The sequence below is a fragment of the Grampus griseus genome (genome assembly GCF_964374135.1).
Source record: "Grampus griseus genome assembly, chromosome: 7".
NCBI lineage: Eukaryota > Metazoa > Chordata > Mammalia > Artiodactyla > Delphinidae > Grampus > Grampus griseus.
The window spans coordinates 100,731,837-100,750,592 of record NC_139001.1 but is presented as its reverse complement, the minus strand read 5'-3'; positions in this window follow the sequence as shown (position 1 = coordinate 100,750,592).

Sequence of the window (18,756 nt, the reverse complement as noted above, 5' to 3'; positions counted from 1 at the left end):
GTAAGCTCAGCAATATCACATATCATTATTTTTAGTTTACTTTTGCTAATATAATGTGATATGAGTTCATAATTTGCTTTATTTTATTTATGAGTCAGTTTTTTCTAATTATGAGTGAATAGTTTCATATATTTATGCCACATTTGAACTTTAGTTTTTATAACTCCCTATATTAGTCAGTATTCTCCAGAGAAACAGAACCAATCAGGTATACATATATATATATATATATATATATATATATATAGAGAGAGAGAGAGAGAGAGAGAGAGAGAGAGAGAGAGAGAGAGAGAAGATATTTATTACTGGAATTGGCTCAAGTGATCATGGAGGCTGAGAAGTCTGAGAAGTCCCTCAGTCTGCTGTCTGCAAGTTAGAGAACGAGGAACGCCAGTGTTATGATTCAATCTTATTCCAGAGGCCTGAGAACCAGAGGGTCACTAGGTAAGTCCCTGAGTTGAAAGGCTGGAGAACCAGAAGCTCTGATGTCCATGGGCAGAAGAAGATGAATCTCCCAGCTTAAGGAGAGAACTCACCCTTCCTTTGCCTTTTTGCTCCATTTCACCCCCAATGGATTGGATGATGCCCACACTGGTGAAGACAGATCTCTTTCTTTGGTCTATTTAATCAAAGGCTAATCTCTTCCAGAAACACCCACACAGACAAATCCAGAAATAATATTTTACCAGTTATCTGGGCATTCCTTAGGCCAATCAAGTTGACAGATAAAATTAACCATCACATTCCCTGTTCATATCCTTTGCCTATTTTATTCCTATCGGGTTTATCATATCTTTTTTATTGATTCTTAATTGCTTATTATGTATTTCTCAGTTTGTCTTTAGTATTTTGATTTCTGATATTCCTTTCTCATGCATACATTTTTAATTTTATACAATCAAATTTATAAAATATATTTTGTGAATTCTGGATTCTTCTTTTTTATTTAGCAAAAATGTTTCTTCTCCAAGGTTGTTTAAAAAAAAACCCTCTAAATTGTCTTCTAACTTTGTTTGGGGAGAAGTGTGGTATAAAAAACGTAGCATCTTGGGACTTCCCTGGTGGTGCAGTGGTTAAGAATCTGCCTGCCAATGCAGGGGACATGGGTTCGAGTCCTGGTCAGGAAGATCCCACATGCTGCAGAGCAACGAAGCCCATGCACCACAACTACTGAGCCTGCGCTCTAGAGCCCTGCGAGCCACAACTACTGAGCCCACATGCCACAACTACTGAAGCCCACGTGCCTAGAGTCTGTGCTCCACAGCAAGAGAAGCCACCACAATGAGAAGCCCACGCACCACAACAAAGAGTAGCCCCTGCTCTCCGTAACTAGAGAAAGCCCACGTGTAACAATGAAGACCCAACACAGCCAAAAATAAATAAGTAAATAATTTTTTTTTAATGTAGTGATCTAGATTTGTTTTATTTTTACTTGGATTATCAGTTTTTCAATTATTCTTTTTTGGCTAATTCATGGATTTCTCATTGTTTTTAAATGATTGCTTTATTCTATGTTTAATATATTTTATGAAATCTTCAACCCATTTCATTTATCTATCTGCTTACTTCTGTGCACACATCAAAAGTTTCTATCTCTGTGTTTTTGCAATATGTTTTAATATCTGTAGAAATTTTATTATTAATTATGTTTATTATTGATTTTATCATGATTTATCATTATCATTATTTTTATCATTACTATTTATGCCTACTTTACATATTTTTATATATGAGGTTTAACATTGTGTCAAAGAAACGATATAATCTGACAGTATTTTATTACTCCCATTAAATTACAGATTAATTTTGAAGGAATTGAAATGTTCATAACATTTATTCTTATTGACTAAGAACAAGGTTATTTAGGTATCTTATTTTATCTCCCTTTGTAAATATGGTAAATTAAAAGTGGTCACAAATTCTTTGTAGCTTCTCCCATCAAGAGATGGAATCTATTTTTCCAAACTCTTGAACCCAGGCTAGCCTTGGGTCTTGAGTGTATCAGGGAGGAAAAAACCTTTTCCTCTACTCTCCTATATTCTGTACCTGAAACCTATAAATTAAACTTACGAAGGACAAATTAAGAAGAAAAATATTTATTTGTATGTACACAGGAGTCAACAAAGAGGTAGCTGGCTTGTTAAATGGTTAAAGTCAAAGGCTCATATACCAAATTTTGTAGGGGGAAGGAAGGGAGAAGAAATGACTTGTATGGGAAGAGCAAATAGGTTTCTTTAGGAAAAAATAAATTTTTCTTTTTTGGTAGAACAAATGGGAGGCAAAAAATTTTGTGGTAATATTTTTCTATACAGGTATGAGTGGTCTTCAGGGCCATAAAACTCCCCCAGAGAGGGCAATTTTAGTAGGTTTACTTCTGGACTCTCTCCTGGGAGCAGAAGTGACCCCGAAGAGGGAATTTATGGCCATCGTCATTTCTCAGAAGTTTCTGCTTTGAGTCAGATAGGAGAAGCCCCAAGAAGACTTCTTTCTGCATCTGTTGAATCTCAAATGTCTTCAGCTTAAAATAATTTTTGTTCAAATTTTCTCAAGTTCGGAGTGAATGCCTACAAGTTCTAAGCTGAGGCCTAAAGTAACGTTGTGGTTTATACATTTGCTGTCCAGGAACACAGTTGCCATCCTGTGAATAAGCCTGGGTTCGCTTCAGAAAGGATGAGAAACAATGTAGAGCTATAGTCAAGGCCAGCACCACCACATGGGGCAAAGAGTTGTTCCAGCAGAACCCAGCCCAAACTGCCAATCAATAGAAGCAGGGGCAAATATATTATCATTGTTTTAAGCCACTAAGTTTTCAGGTGGTTAATTACACATAATGAGGAACTGACGGATACTTGAAGATTCTTCCTCTAGATCCTAGACATTCCTTGTTACATTTATTTGTATAATTTATTTGTATGTGTTTACTATTGTAAATAAAATCTCTATTTCCAAGAGGTTGTTGTTTATAAATATGAAAGCTAAGTATGTTAATTTTGTACCTATACTGAAGAATTTTCTTTTTATTATTATTGTGGAGAGAACACTTAACATGAGATCCACTGTCTGAACAATATTCTAAATGTAAAATACATTATCGTTGATTGTGGGTACAGTGTTGTACACAGATCTCCAGAGCTTAATCATCTTGCTGGACTGAAATTTTGTGCCTATTGATTAGTAAATCCCCATTTGCTCCTCTTACAAGTCACTGGCAACCCCTACTTCACGTTTTTTTTTTTTTAATCTTTATTGGAGTATAATTGCTTTATATTATTGTGTTCATTTCTGCTGTATAACAAAGTGAATCAGCTATACGTATACATATATCCCCATATCCCCTCCCTCTTGCGTCTCCCTCCCACGCTCCCTATCCCACCCCTCTAGGTGGTCACAAAACACCGAGCTGATCTCCCTGTGCTAAGTGGCTGCTTCCCACTAGCTATTTTACATTTGGTAGTGCATATATGTCAATGCTACCCTCTCACTTTGATGCAACTTGTCCTTCTCCCCCCCCCCATGTCCCCAAGCCCATTATCTACATCTGTGTCTTTATTCCTCCCTGCCCCAAGGTTCTCCAGAAACTTGTTTTTTCTTTTTAGATTCCTAATATATGTGTTAGCATATGGTATTTGTGCTTTTCCTTCTGACTTACTGCACTCCATATGACAGACTCTATGTCTATCCACCTCACTACAAATAACTCAGTTTCATTTCTTTTTTATGGCTGAGTAATATTCCATCATATATATGTGCCACATCTTCTTTATCCATTCATCTGTCGATGGACACTTAGGTTGCTTCCATGTCCTGGCTATTGTAAATAGAGCTGCAATGAACATTGCGGTACGTGCTTCTTTTGAATTATGGTTTTCTCAGGGTATATGCCCAGTAGTGGGATTGCTGGGTCATATGGTAGTTCTATTTTTAGTTTTTTAAGGAACCCCCATACTGTTCTCCATAGTATCAATTTACATTCCCACCAACAGTGCAAGAGTGTTCCCTTTTCTCCACACCTTCTCCAGCATTTATTGTTTGTAGATTTTTTGATGATGGCCATTCTGACTGGTGTGAGGTGATACCACACTGAAGTTTTGATTTGCATTCCTCTAAAGTTTAGTGATGTTGAGCATCCTTTCATGTGTTTGTTGGCAATCTGTATATCTTCTTTGGAGAAATATCTATTTAGGTCTACTGCTTATGTTTGGATTGGGTTGTTTGCTTTTTGATATCGAGCTGCATGAGCTGCTTGTATATTTTGGAGATTAATCCTTTTTCAGTTGCTTCATTTGCAAATATTTTCTCCTGTTCTGAGGGTTGTCTTTTCATCTTGTTTATGGTTTCTTTTGCTGTGCAAAAGGTTTTAAGTTTCATTAGGTCCCACTTGTTTATTTTTGTTTTTATTTCCATTTCTCTAGGAGGTGGGTCAAAAAGGATCTTGCACTGATTTATGTCATAGAGTGTTCGCCTATGTTTTCCTCTAAGAGTTTAATAGTGTCTGGACTTACATTTAGGTCTTTAAATCATTTTGAGTTTATTTTTGTGTATGGTGTTAAGGAGTGTTTTAATTTCATTCTTTTACATGTAGCTGTCCAGTTTTCCCAGCACCAATTATTGAAGAGGCTGTCTTTTCTCTGGTGTATATTCTTGCCTCCTTTATCAAAGATAAGGTGACCATATGTGCATTGGTTTATCTCTGGGCTTTCTATCCTCTTCCATTGATCTATATTTGTTTTTGTGCCAGTACCATACTGTCTTGATTACAGTAGCTTTGTAGTATAGTCTGAAGTCAGGGAGCTTGCTTCTGCCAGCTCCGTTTTTTTTCTCAAGATTGCTTTGGCTATTCAGGGTCTTTGGTGCTTCCATACAGATTGTGAAATTTTTTCTTCTTAGTTCTGTGAAAATAGCCTTGGTAGTTTGATAGGGATTGCATTGAATCTGTAGATTGTTTTGGGTAGTATAGTCATTTCCACAATGTTGATTCTTCCAATCCAAGAACATGGCATATCTCTCCATCTGTTTGTATCATCTTTAATTTCTTTCATCAGTGTCTTATAGTTTTCTGCGTACAGATCTTTTGCTCCTTAGGTAGGTTTATTCCCAGGTATTTTATTCTTTTTGTTGCAAAGGTAAATGGAAGTGTTTCTTTAATTTCTCTTTCAGATTTTTCATCATTAGTGTATAGGAAAGCAAGAGATTTCTGTGCATTAATTTTGTATCCTGCTACTTTACCAAATTCATTGATTAGCACTAGCATTTTTCTGGTAGCATCTTAAGGATTCTCTATGTATAGTATCACCTCATCTGCAAACAGTGGACAGTTTTACTTCTTCTTTTCTGATTTGGATTCCTTTTATTTCTTTTTCATCTCTGATTGCTGTGGCTAAAACTTCCAAACTATGTTGAATAAGAGTTGTGAGAGCAGGCAACCTTGTCTTGTTCCTGATCTTAGTGGAAATGGTGTCAGTTTTTCACCACTGAGAACAATATTGGCTGTGGGTTTGTCATATATGGCCTTTATTATGTTGAGGTAAGTTCTCTCTATGCCTAATTTCTGGAGGGTTTTTATCATAAATGAGTGCTGAATTTTGCCAAAAGATTTTTCTGCATCTATTGAAATTATCATATGTATTTTATCCTTCAATTTGTTAATATGGTTATCACCTTGATTGATTTGTGTGTATTGAAGAATCCTTGCATTCCTGGGATAAACCCCACTTGATAATGGTGTATGATCCTTTCAATGTGCTGCTGAATTCTATTTTGTTAAGAATTTTTGCATCTATGTTCATCAGTGATATTGGCCTGTAGTTTTCTTTCTTTGTGACATTGTTGTCTGGTTTTGGTATCAGGGTGATGGTGGCCTCATAGAATGAGTTTGGGAGTGTTCCTCCCTCTGGTGTATTTTGGAAGAGTTTGAGAAAGATAGGTGTTAACTCTTCTCTAAATGTTTGATAGGATTTGCCTGTGAAGCCATCTGGTCCTGGGCTTTTGTTTATGGAAGATTTTTCATCACAGTTTCAATTTCAGTGCTTGTGATTGGTCTGTTTATATTCTCTATTTCTTCCTGGTTCAGTCTCAGAAAGTTGTGCTTTTCTAAGAATTTGTCCATTTCTTCCAGGTTGTCCATTTTATTGGCATAGAGTTGCTTGTAGTAATCTCTCATGATCCTCTGTATTTCTGCAGTGTCAGTTGTTACTTCTCCTTTTTCATTTCTAATTCTATTGATTTGAGTCTGTTCCCCTTTTTTCTTGATGTGTCTGTCTAATGGTTTATCAATTTTGTTTATCTTCTCAAAGAACCAGCTTTTAGTTTTATTGATCTTTGTTATTGTTTCATTCATTTCTTTTTCATTTATTTCTGATCTGCTCTTTATGATTTCTTTCCTTTTGTTAACTTTGGGTTCTTTTTGTTCTTCTTTCTCTAACTGCTTTAGGTATAAGGTTAGGCTGTTTATTTGAGATGTTTCTTGTTTCTTGAGGCAGGATTGTATTGTTATAAACTTCCTTCATAGAACTGCTTTTGCTGCATCCCATAGGTCCTGGGTCGTCGTGTTTTCATTGTCATTTGTTTCTAGGTATTTTTTGATGTCCTCTTCGATTTCTTCAGTGATCTCTTGGCCATTTAGTAGCATATTGTTTAGGCTGCATGTGTTTGTATTTTTCACAGTTTTTTCTCCTGTAATTGATATCTAGTTTCAGAGCTTTTTGGTCGGAAAAGATACTTGATGCAATTTCAATTTTCTTAAATTTACCAAGGCTTGATTTGTGACCCAAGATATTATCTGTCCTGGAACATGTTCGATGAGCACTTCAGAAGAAAGTGTATTCTGTTGTTTTTGAATGGAATGTCCTATAAATATCAATTAAGTCCATCTTGTTTAATGTGTCATTTAAAGTTTGTGTTTCCTTATTTATTTTCAATTTGGTTGGTCTGTCCATTGGTTACAGTGGGGTGTTAAAGTACCCTACTATGATTGTGTTATTGTCAATTTCCCCTTTATTGTTGTTAGCATTTGCCTTATGTTTTGAGGTGCTCCTATGTTGGGTGCATAAATATTTACAATTGTTATATCTTCTTCTTGGATTGACCCCTTGATCATTATGTAATGTCCTTCATTGTCTCTTGTAATAGTCTTTGTTTTAAAGTCTATTTTGTCTGATATGAGAATTGCTACTCCAGCTTTCTTTTGGTTTCCATTTGCCTGGAATATCTTCTTCCATCCCCTCACTTTTCAGTATGTGTCCCTTGGTCTGAAGTGGGTCTTTTGTAGACAGCATATATACGGGTTTTGGTTTTGTATCCTTTCAGCCAGTCTATGTCTTTTGGTTGGAGGATTTAATCCATTTACATTTAAGGTAATTATTGATATGTATGTTCCTATTCCCATTTTCTTAATTGTTTTGGGTTTGTTATTATAGGTCTTTTCTTCCTCTTGTGTTTCTTGCCTGGAGAAGTTCCTTTAGCATTTGTTGTAAAGCTGTTTTGGTGCTGAATTCGCTTAGCTTTTGCTTGTCTGTAAAGGTTTTAATTTCTCTGTCAAATCTGAATGAGATCCTTGCTGGATAGAGTAACCTTGGTTGTAGGTTTTTCCCTTTCATCACTTTAAATATTTCCTGCCACTCCCTTCTGGCTTGCAGAGTTTCTGCTGAAAGATCAGCTGTTAACCTTATGGGGATTCCCTTGTATGTTATTTTTTGTTTTTTCCTTGCTGCTTTTAATATTTTTTCTTTGTAATTAAATTTTGATAGTTTGATTAATATGTGTCTTGGACTTTTTCTCCTTGGATTTATCCTGTATGGGACTCTCTGTGCTTCCTGGGCTCGATTGACTATTTCCTTTCCCATATTAGGGAAGTTTTCAACTATAATCTCTTTAAATATTTTCTCAGTCGCTTTCTTTTTCTCTTCTTCTTCTGCGACCCCTATAATTCGAATGTTGGTACGTTTAGTGTTGTCCCGGAGGTCTCTGAGACTGTCCTCAATTCTTTTCATTCTTTTTTCTTTATTCTGCTCTGCAGTCATTATTTCCACTATTTTGTGTTCCAGGTCACTTATCCATTCTTCTGCCTCAGTTACTCCTCTGCTATTGATTCCTTCTAGAGAATTTTTAATTTCATGTATTGTGTTGTGCATCATTGTTTGTTTGCTCTTTATTTCCTCTAGGTCCATTTTAAACGTTTCTTGTATTTTCTCAATTCTATTTCCAAGATTTTGGATCATCTTTACTATCATTACTCTGAATTCTTTTTCAGGTACACTGCCTATTTCCTCTTCATTTGTTGGGTCTGGTGGATTTTTACTTTGCTCCTTCATCTGCTGTGTATTTCTCTGTCTTCTCATTTTGTTTAACTTACTGTGTTTGGGGTCTCCTTTTTGCAGGCTGACCTTTGGTAGTTCCCATTGTTTTTGGTGTCTGCCCCCAGTGGGTAAGGTTGGTTCAGTGGGTTGTGTAGGCTTCCTGGTGGAGGGGACTGGTACCTGTGTTCTGGTGGATAAGTCTGGATCTTGTCTTTCTGGTGGGCAGGACCACCTCCGGTGGTGTGTTTTGGGGTTTCTGTGAACTTATTATGATTTTAGGCAGCCTCTCTGCCAATGGGTGGGGTTGTCTTCCTCTCTTGCTAGTTGTTTGACATGGGGTGTCCAGCATTGGAGCTTGCTGGTCATTGAGTGGAGCTGGGTCTTAACGTTGAGATAGAGATCTCTGGGAGAGCTCTTGCCAATTGATATTACATGGGGTCGGGAGGTCTCTGGTTGTCCAAAGTCCTGAGCTCAGCTCTTCCACCTCTGAGATGCAGTCCTGACACCTGGCCAGAACACCAAGACCCTGTCAGCCACACGGCAAAGTACCTGGGGATTTTCTTGCCTTTTGGGAAGTCTGAGGTCTTCTGCCAGTGTTCAGTATATGTTCTGTAGGAGTTGTTCCACATGTAGATGTATTTTGATGTATTTGTGGGGAGGAAGGTGATCTCGATGTCCTGCTCCTCTGCCATCTTGAAGGTCCTCTTCCCCTATGAATTTATTTAGAGTTTTTAATAGATTTTCAATTTAAATATGTGGAATAACCAGCTATATGTTCTCATTATCTTTAAATAAGGATAAATTTGCTCCTGCCTTAACAAAGGTGTTTTATGCACATATAGGTTTTTCTTGTATATTTACTTTGACTAGTATTTCTGGAATAATGTTAAGAGTCGTGAGAGTAATACACATCCTTTATGTTTTCTGAATGTAATGATAATTTTTTCCATGTTCCACTATTAAACATTACACTAAAAGTATCCAGCAATCACAATTTTATTGAAAGGTGATTTTAATCAAAAATATATTTTACATTTTATCATATATCTTCTGGCCATTAATCTAGCTTTCACATATGTTTTGATAGTAGTTATATAAGTGTTTGTATGTTTATGTTTTATAGTAATTGTATACTATGTTGTATATGTTTTAATGCTAGTATATGTTTCATACTATGTTATAAGCAAATATTTTTTAGTATTAAATGAGTCTTTATTCTCGAAACAAACTTCAGTTTTCTATATTTCCCAATTTATTTTTTTTGCTGGAGTCTATTTTATTTCAGATTTTTAAGTCAATATTTTTAAATGAGTTTTCTTTCTTTGTACTGACTTGTCTGGTTTTGATATCAAGGATATATTTGATTTTTAAAAATAGTTTTGAACTTTTCCTTTGCTCTCAGTGCTGTGGACAAGTTTAAATAGCATCAGCATGATCAATTCCTTGAAATATTGATAAAACTCACCTGTAATAACCTCTGGTTCTTGCGCTTTTACAGGAGATTAGAGATGCAGTGGTGAGGATGCTGTTTTCTTCTTGAACATGTTTAGTTTCACTCATGCAATTGGTTTGCTAATGTTTACTGCCAGTTCGTGAGTTCATTTTAGCAATTTGCATTTTCGAGAACCTCATTTATTATATTCAGCTTTCAAACTGATTTGAAGAAAGTGATGAATTATTTAATTCATTTAATTCCTTCTGTCTCTTTGGTTCTTTCCCATTTCCTCTCTAATCTTTTGTGTCTAAGGCTTCCTTCCTTATTTTTTCCTGATCAGGCTAGATTTTATTGTTTTTGAAATGAATCACATTTGGATGTACATATTAGTACTACATTTGTTTCCAATGTGTTCTCTATCTTGTCCTTTATTAATTCCATCCTTCCTCTCTCCTTGTGCTTTTACTATTATTTACTTTTCAAAATCCTTGACTTCAGTGTTGAATTTGTTTGCCTTTTTTCCTCTCTCTGTCTCTGTCTCTATCTCTATCTCTTTTTCTTTCTCCCTGTCTCTGTCTCTCCCTTCCCCTCCTTGTCTCCTGGCAAGATTGTTTTGAGATGTTTGCTGCATTTATGTTATAATATTTTCATACACCCCCAATCCCCCCCAAAATCACAAGATTATGGAATAACACCCTAAAGAAAGACCTTTCACATACTAAGCTGCCATAATTCACATACCCGTACTATTTCACACTTCAGTAAGTATACGTATTATATATCTAGGTATACAATAATTTTTGTCTTCCAGTATCAAGGCAATCTCACAGCATTTCAGATAAATTGTTAGAAAACTGGCTCGCATTTAATTTAGTAAAGTGAAACCTGAATATTCAAAACATTAAAAAAGCTACGACTCTGGCCATTTTTTTTTTCTATTTTATATGCAGAACAATCTCTTGCCTTGGTGGAGAACCCACAAATTTAACACCAAAGATAACAATCCTAAATAATTGAATACTAGAAAGAGAAAAGGAGAAATAATGATCTTTTCCATTATACATATTTTTCTGTTGTCAAACTAATTTGCTTTAGTTTTACCTCACTTCTGGCTAAAGAGTTCTTCACAGTGAACCCAGACAATTCATATGGGTATTTCATTATCAAAGATCTACAGAACTCAAATTACCACTCTTTTTGGAATGACAACAACAATGAAACTAAAAATAATAACAGAAGTTTCCTGGCACAGATTTGAGGAAGCAGCTCTTTCATTCTGAACCTAATCTCAGAAAAGGAAGCTGCAGCCAGTTGGCCTTCTGTTACCTCTCCTTGTATTTGTGTGGGAGCATCACAGAAAATACTTCCTTGGCTTGGTCTAACATTGCGGACCACTTCATCTATTGAAATAATTTTATGTGCATATATATAGATGAGAAAACAATTTCTTCAGATCAGGTTTTTGACCACTGCAAAGGCCATTTGTAAATCTCTTCTTATTTATTCAATTTTCTGGGGCATTTTCAGGCTTCATGTGATTCCCTGCATTAAATTTTCTAGTTCATTTGAAATGGATTTAAACCTTTCTCTGTTAACACATTTTATCCCTCATACTCTAGGAGATGTACTGGGTCTAAATTTCTCCCCAGGGAGTCTCGGGTGAAATTTCAACTTCAATTTCCAAGGGTTTCTCCCGTCTATTTCTCCCCAAAGGGATAAACAGAAGAAAGAATGAGCAGATTCTTAAGTTATGCTCACACTTGGTTTAACATGTCAGTTAGATATTATGAATGATCTCACTGTTGTTACCTGCACTCCTTACCCGTGTATAGATATTTCATCTTGTAAAACTTGCCCAGTTAATGAATAGTTCAATAGCATGATGTCTCATTACAACATTGATAATATAATTTAACATTCAAACTAGGACAATTTTGAGAATGAAAAAAAGTTACAATATATTGGGATTAACATTGAAGTCACCAAAGTGGTGACTTCCTGGCTATGCCTTTCCTTAATTTTATAAACTTCTGGAATATTTTAGGTTCCTGTTATTCCCAAGTCTGTTTTCGCTATCTCCCATGCATTCTGTAAAGTCCTTCATAAGATCAAATAAAGTGCATAAGAAAACGTATTGGACAAATTGTTCAATCAATCAGTGCCTTCACTGAAAGGCAGAAAGGCATAATGATGAAAAGAGAATTTCTGGGGTGGTATGATCTGGTTCAAATACTGACTCTACCCCCAACCAGCTTTGAGACCCTGGCCAAGGTACTTAATCTCTCTGTGCTTAGTCCCCCTATCATTAAAGAGAGGATCGTATTATGTAAAAAAAAAATGTATTATGTAAAAATTGATGGTAATTCTTAGTGAAACATAAATGTAATCTTATAAGTTAAAAAGTTAATGTCACTTATTTGAAATTTAGGAACATTACACAAGATGGTCATATGTACATAAGTTTTTGGGTGATTTTAAATACTGTGTTGAAATTACTTTGGCTAGTAAGAAAAGAAATGAGTTTATATAGTTGACTGACAGATGTGAGATAAACAAGGTGGCTCATTTGTGTTCAAATGGGGTTCAAACTTGGCCAAATTAGAAAAGGATGCTCTAAGTGTGCATTTTTATAACTGCCTCTCCATGCCAAATATATTGTTAGAAGATATGCCACATGCAACTGAAATAACCAGCATGTTTGGGTTGGGTTGCCCATACACGTTCAAGGGAAGTCTAAAGAATTGTGAAAGGTTTTTTGTTTTGTTTTGTTTTGGTTTTGAGAAATGGGTAAGCAAGAAATGAGAGGAGAATGAGTGTCTGATTATAAATCAAAGAAAGTATGCTGAGTTTGATAATTAAGAATGGTTATTGCAGGACTTCCCTGGAGGTGCAATTGTTAAGACTCTGCGCTTCCACTGCAGGGGCCATAGTTTCGATACCTGGTGAAAGAATTAAGATCCTGAATGCCACGCGGCATGGCGACAAAAAAAAGAAAAGAATAGTTATTGTATTCTGATAACATAAATAGGGTAGTGTCAACTATTTCTATGACCTCGTGTTATACCTGATGACTGCAGCACAGGAAAGAATGCTAGAACAAGGTGAAGATGGAGCCATTCCTCTAGGGCAGTGATTTGTATAATTGCCTGGGGTTTCTATAAATATGTCAACCTGCTACCTTGATTGTTCTTACTGCTCCTTGCTGTCACCAAGAAAGTTGACACATTCCAAAGGGGTTAGGATGGGTCATCAGTGGATTCACTTTCACTAACAGGTTTCCAGAATATTATTCCTTACTTAAACTAACAACAGTCAACTTTACTTTTTCCAACCAAGATCATTGAATGTTTCTTTTTTTAGCTGTTTGGTAAATGAACTTTGTATTTCCTGAGATGAGACTGTAATTGTTGATGCTCCCTTTGAAAGACTCCTCTATAATGACATCCCTTAATACTTTTGGGAAAGCATGTCCCAAACTGGAGATATGAATGAGTAAGAATTGTACTCTCATGAATTATTGATTACATTGGATATCAAAGGAGACTTAGATATGTATATTTATGAATGGGTACTGGACTGGGCGGGCCAGAGAGAGAGAGATGGCTTACTTTCTCTCACGAGGCTTCTCTCAGTCCATAAGACTTTTACATATGAACAACCAAGAAGAAGGCTAGACATTCAGGTCTTCCTTGGCATGCAAGCAGAATAGAGCTGTTTCCCAAATGCTTTTCTTCTGGATTTGATTCAGGATTTATTTATTCATTCAACAAGCATTTATTTAGTACTTACTGTACAATAAACAGTGAACAAAACAATAAACAGTGAACAAAACAATGTTCAGTGATAAAAGTAAACAATAAGTACCTAAAAAAATAAATAAGGCGGCAATGTTTGAGCAGAGATCTGATTGAAGGATATGAGCTAAGCACAGAAAGTAGTGTGTGAGCAGGCAGAGGGGGAAATATATTTAGCATTTTGAGAAACATTAAGAAGTCAGGATGCTTAAACAAAGTGAACAGAAATATTAGAGACATAGCCCAAACCCCAGGCCCCAGGCCCCATGCATACCAGGCCACGCTAAAGACTTTTACTCAAATAAACCGTTAGAATGTACAGCAGACTGAATTGTGTCCCCCGCCCCCAAATTTGTATATCAATGATCTAACACCCAATATGACTGTATTTGGAGATAGGGGTTTTAGGAAGTAATTAAAGTTAAATAAAATCATAAGGGTGGGACCTTAATCCGATAGGATTGGTGACCTTCTAAGAAAAATCTCTTTCTCTCTCTCTCTCTCTGCCATGTGAGGACACAGTGAGAAGGAGGCCATCTGCAAGCCAGGAAAAGAGCTCTCACCAGGAACCTATTTGGACAGCACCTTGTTCTTGGACTTCCAGCCTCCAGAACTGTGAGAAGTAAATATCTGTTGTGTAAGCCACCTAGTCAGTGGTATTTTCTTATGGCAGCCTGAGCTGACTAACACAGAAGGAATGCATCCTAAGAAATCTAGATATGATTACTTTCTCCAAATGTTCTGAGTGCATTTTTAGGCAACAAATAGCCATGTTTTTTAAATATATCAAAATATTGAAGTAAGATGACTTGACCACACCTCAATTGACCTCCAGAGTTCCAGTATAACTTTGCTTTTATTATACTGGGGATGACTTTTTACTCTGAGTATAATAAAAACAGTGTGTCCCATTTTTAAAGAGTATGGATACAGTACATTGAGTTTCATTTTAATGTTCTCTTTTTAAATGCTAATAATTATGGCTTTATTATTGCAGTAGTTTCTTCGTTTGAGTTGCTTTAAATTGTAAGCAGTCTAGAAACACAGAGCTTGCCTGATTATCTACCCTGTCCATTGCCAAAGCTATGTTTCTTTGTAGGACCTGTCCTTTGGAATACTTCCCAGATGCAAGCACATGGTTGTCTGACCTAAAGCCACCTGTACATCATTTGCTTTTATTCTCTTTGACAACAACATTATCCTCATTGTGACTACAGAATCTTGTTTCCCAGTTTTCCAGACTGCTATTGTAGGACACTGCTTGGAAATGGTCCCCGCATTAGCATGATGCTCTTGTTGGGATGTTTGGAGTTACATTTGCCAAAGCTGTACATGTAAAATTTTCAAAAGGTTGATAAAATAAATACATTGATTTTGATTTCACTTATTTGATGTTAGCATTTAAAACCAGCTGAATTAAAGAGTGTATAAACAGATGTCTGAAACCACTTTTTAAGCAAAAATATATGTAGTTCTCTTAATTATCTGTCATTGGAAATTTGTCATTCCCTTTAATTTTCTGAATATATGCACACATTTTACTGTACTGAAAAAAAATTCACCACTTTCTTATAAGTAACCCCTTTACTCTATTATTCTCTTCTTGCTCTCATTTCTAACTTTTGGATCAACTTGAATCTGCTACCTGTACTTCTTTGCAACCTATGTCCACCTGGACGTCTAGCAATCTGATTCCTATCTGAGTTACTCCAGTGAACTACACCCAAAATGATACTTGATGTGACAGACACATTAACTCTTCTTCCTCTTTCTCTTTCCTTTCTTTTTCTTTTGTTTTTAGAGTTACCCACCCTTCTGTGTAGTCTGGACAAATACTGTCAAATTCTTAACTACAGTCTCATTAGCATCCTTGAATGCTTCCATCACTTAGCAGAGGCTAAGACCCTGTTTCCATTCTTTGCTCCAAGATACTATGCAATTTATCTGCTTGTTCTCTAAGGATACAAAACATTTATGGGAAAAATGAGGAAACAAGAATATTGTGCTATGGGCTTCCCTGGTGGTGCAGTGGTTGGGAGCCCACCTGCCGATGCAGGGGAGACGGGTTCATGCCCCGGTTCGGGAGGATCCCACATGCCGCGGAGCGACTGGGCCTGTGAGCCATGGCCGCTGAGCCTGCGCGTCCGAAGCCTGTGCTCCGCAACGGGAGAGGCCACAAGAGTGAGAGGCCCGCGTACCACAAAAAAAAAAAAAGAATATTGTGCTAATCCCGTGTACATTTCCAAGCACCGTCCTGCAGTCTTGAAAACCGGGAAAAAGACATATCTCCAACAAGACTGACAATATAAAAGGAGAAGAGACAAAAATTGCCATTATCAGAAATGAAATAAAGGATATCACTAGAGATCCTACAGCCTTTAAGATAGCTTGAGACAACTTAGCACTCATAAATCTGACAACTTAGAAGAAATGGATCTATTCGTCAAAAACCACAAACTACCAAAACTCAAATAAAATTAAATGGACAACCTGAAGGGCTCTATAACCATAAAATAAATTAAATTCATAATTTAAAACCTCCCAAAACATAAATTTCCAATCACATATGATTTCACTTGAAAATTATACCAAATATGTAAAGAAGAATTAACCAAATTTTACATAATCTTTTACAGAAAAGAAGATGAAGGAACATTGTCCAATTCATTTTATAAAACTAGTATTCTCCTGATACCAAATGTAAATGAAGGCAGCCCCCCAACAAATAGACTGCAGACCAATAACTACCATGAATCTAGATGCAAGATATCTCAACAATATATTAGCAAGCAAAATCCAAAATATTCAAAAAAAATAAATACCATGACCAAGTGAAATTATTTCAGGTTTTCCAGGCTAGTTGAACATATGAAAAACAAACAATAAATCCACCATATCAAATAGCTAGAGAAGAAAAATCTTATAATTATGTTAATTAACAGAGGAAAACACTTCAAAACTCCAATATCAATTAATGATAAAAATTCTCAGAAAAAGGAACTGAAGAGAAAAAGGCCTAAAAATGAAAAAGAATACCTACAAAAAGCTTACAATTGCATGCTAATTAGGAACATGTAAATATATGAAAGTATAATATTCGCTGGTAAAGGTACACATATAGCCAAATTCAGAATTATCTAATGTATGTAATGGTGGTGTGTAAATCACTTTTAACTCTAGTATAAAGGCTAAAAGACAAAAGGATTAAAAATAACTATAAATATAATATTTTATTAATGGTTACACAATATAAAAATATAAGTTGTGATATCAAAAACATAAAATGTTGGGTGGGAAAGCAAAAAGGTTTTGTATGCAATTGAAGTTAAGTTGTTATCAGCTTAAAATATACTGTTATGACTATAAGAGATTTTCTATAAGCCTTATAACCACAAAGCAAAAATCTATAGTAGATACACAAAAGATAAAGAGAAAGGATTCAAAGCATACCACTCCAAAAGTCATCAATCCACAAAGGAAAACAGTAAAAGAGAAAGAAAGGAGCAAAGGAATTACAAAACAGTCAAAAAACAATTAACAAAATGGCAATAGTAAGTTCTTACCTGTCAATAATTATTTCAAATGTAAGTGGATTCTGCCAGTTGCTGAGTACATCTATGTCAAGTATCCATACTGTGACTGTGAAAATAACTAGAGAATGAGTTCAGGGACCCAGTGGACCCACCATAAGGCAAACATAAGCTAAAACTCCGTTGATCACCTGACCTCCACGAACCTCTGCACTGATAGTCTCTTGGAATAGGTGTTAGTTCAAAGCTAGTGTCTGGCAATCCCAAGTCTGACCATTTATTTTGCCCATGAATAGTAATCCTAGTAAAAGGCTGTAGATCCCTTTTGGAAAATACCCAGAGGAAGATTATTAGTACACTCTGTATAATAAATTATCAACTTTAAGGAAATAAGATCCTTCTGTACGCAGGTCCAACCTTTCCTTTACTCAAGGGGTCTAGGTCTGTAAACTGGATCCAATCTAGGAAATCATTGAGAGTTCATGACTCTTTATTTTGGTGTCAAGTTGAATTTCTGTTCACTTGACCCAGAAGTCTTCTGCTTATAAAGATCAAGTAAGAATTTAGTAGACTGTACATTTAATTCTCTTCTAGGAACACCATGATCAACTGGCCAGTGTCTTAGGTCTCTGTGAGTCACACTGTTTTAATTACTGCTTTGACCTTCTGTCTATTAAGGCAACCATGCCTGCCTTGTCTTGGGCAATTAAGTGTGGCCACTGGCTCCTGCCATCCTGGTATACATTTATTCCCCTACTGCATTTAACAATCCCAGTTCAGTGGCAACAGTTTCCACTTTAGTTTCTGGCCTACAGAAAAGAACAACCACAAAGATGTTCAAGAAAGCTGGGACACCCTTTACAAATTTATTTTTCAGAGTCGTAGTGAAAGGTGTGTCTTCTGGACCCAACCAACGTTAGTGACTAGGTCTTACATGATAAATCCATTTTACCGTTTTAATCTCCCTAAGCCTTTGGACCCCTTTTCTATGGTATACCAAGACTGTTTTGGCATTTCAGCTTCTTTTAGTGTAGACCACATCTTGGTGCGTGTTTCACCCATGTTAGAGCACTTTCTAACCCCTTGAGTTGCAACATTGAATCCAGATTCTCTGCTTAGTGGTCCAATATGAATTAATTTGGCCTAATGCAACTTTTTTTTCTCCACCACTATTATTCTGCACCCTTAACATTAATTTCTACACATATTTCCCAGATTTCTGTTCATATACTTTGGAAAAATTGATTGTATAGCTCTTTGGATGTATAGATCATCTCTCTGTAATTCACCACTGACCTTACCCTTCTGGGTTTGTTGGGACATGAGTTCAGCTTTAGGTCTTGAAAAAAAAGAGGGGTCATTATGGCTTCTTCAGGCAAAGTTGGTTTAAACTCCTCAGGAAGAGGCTGAACTCCTCAGAAAGGTGTGTCAGACTACAGCCAAAAAAGACAGTGGAATTCAGGGGTTTGATGTCCCCAGTTTCAATGGGATATGACCACATGTCCTTATTCTAATTTTCAAGATCCCATCTTTTTCCCAACTAATGCCTTCACTTTAACAGAATCTCCTTGAGAGGTTAAGAGTTCAATTTGTGTTGTGATTCAACCAATTATACAATAAGTCTCGGTTTGATTTTCAGAAATATCAGCCCTATAGCTGTGGGACTTAATGGATTCTTTCAGGGTAGACAGAAAATTTCCGGT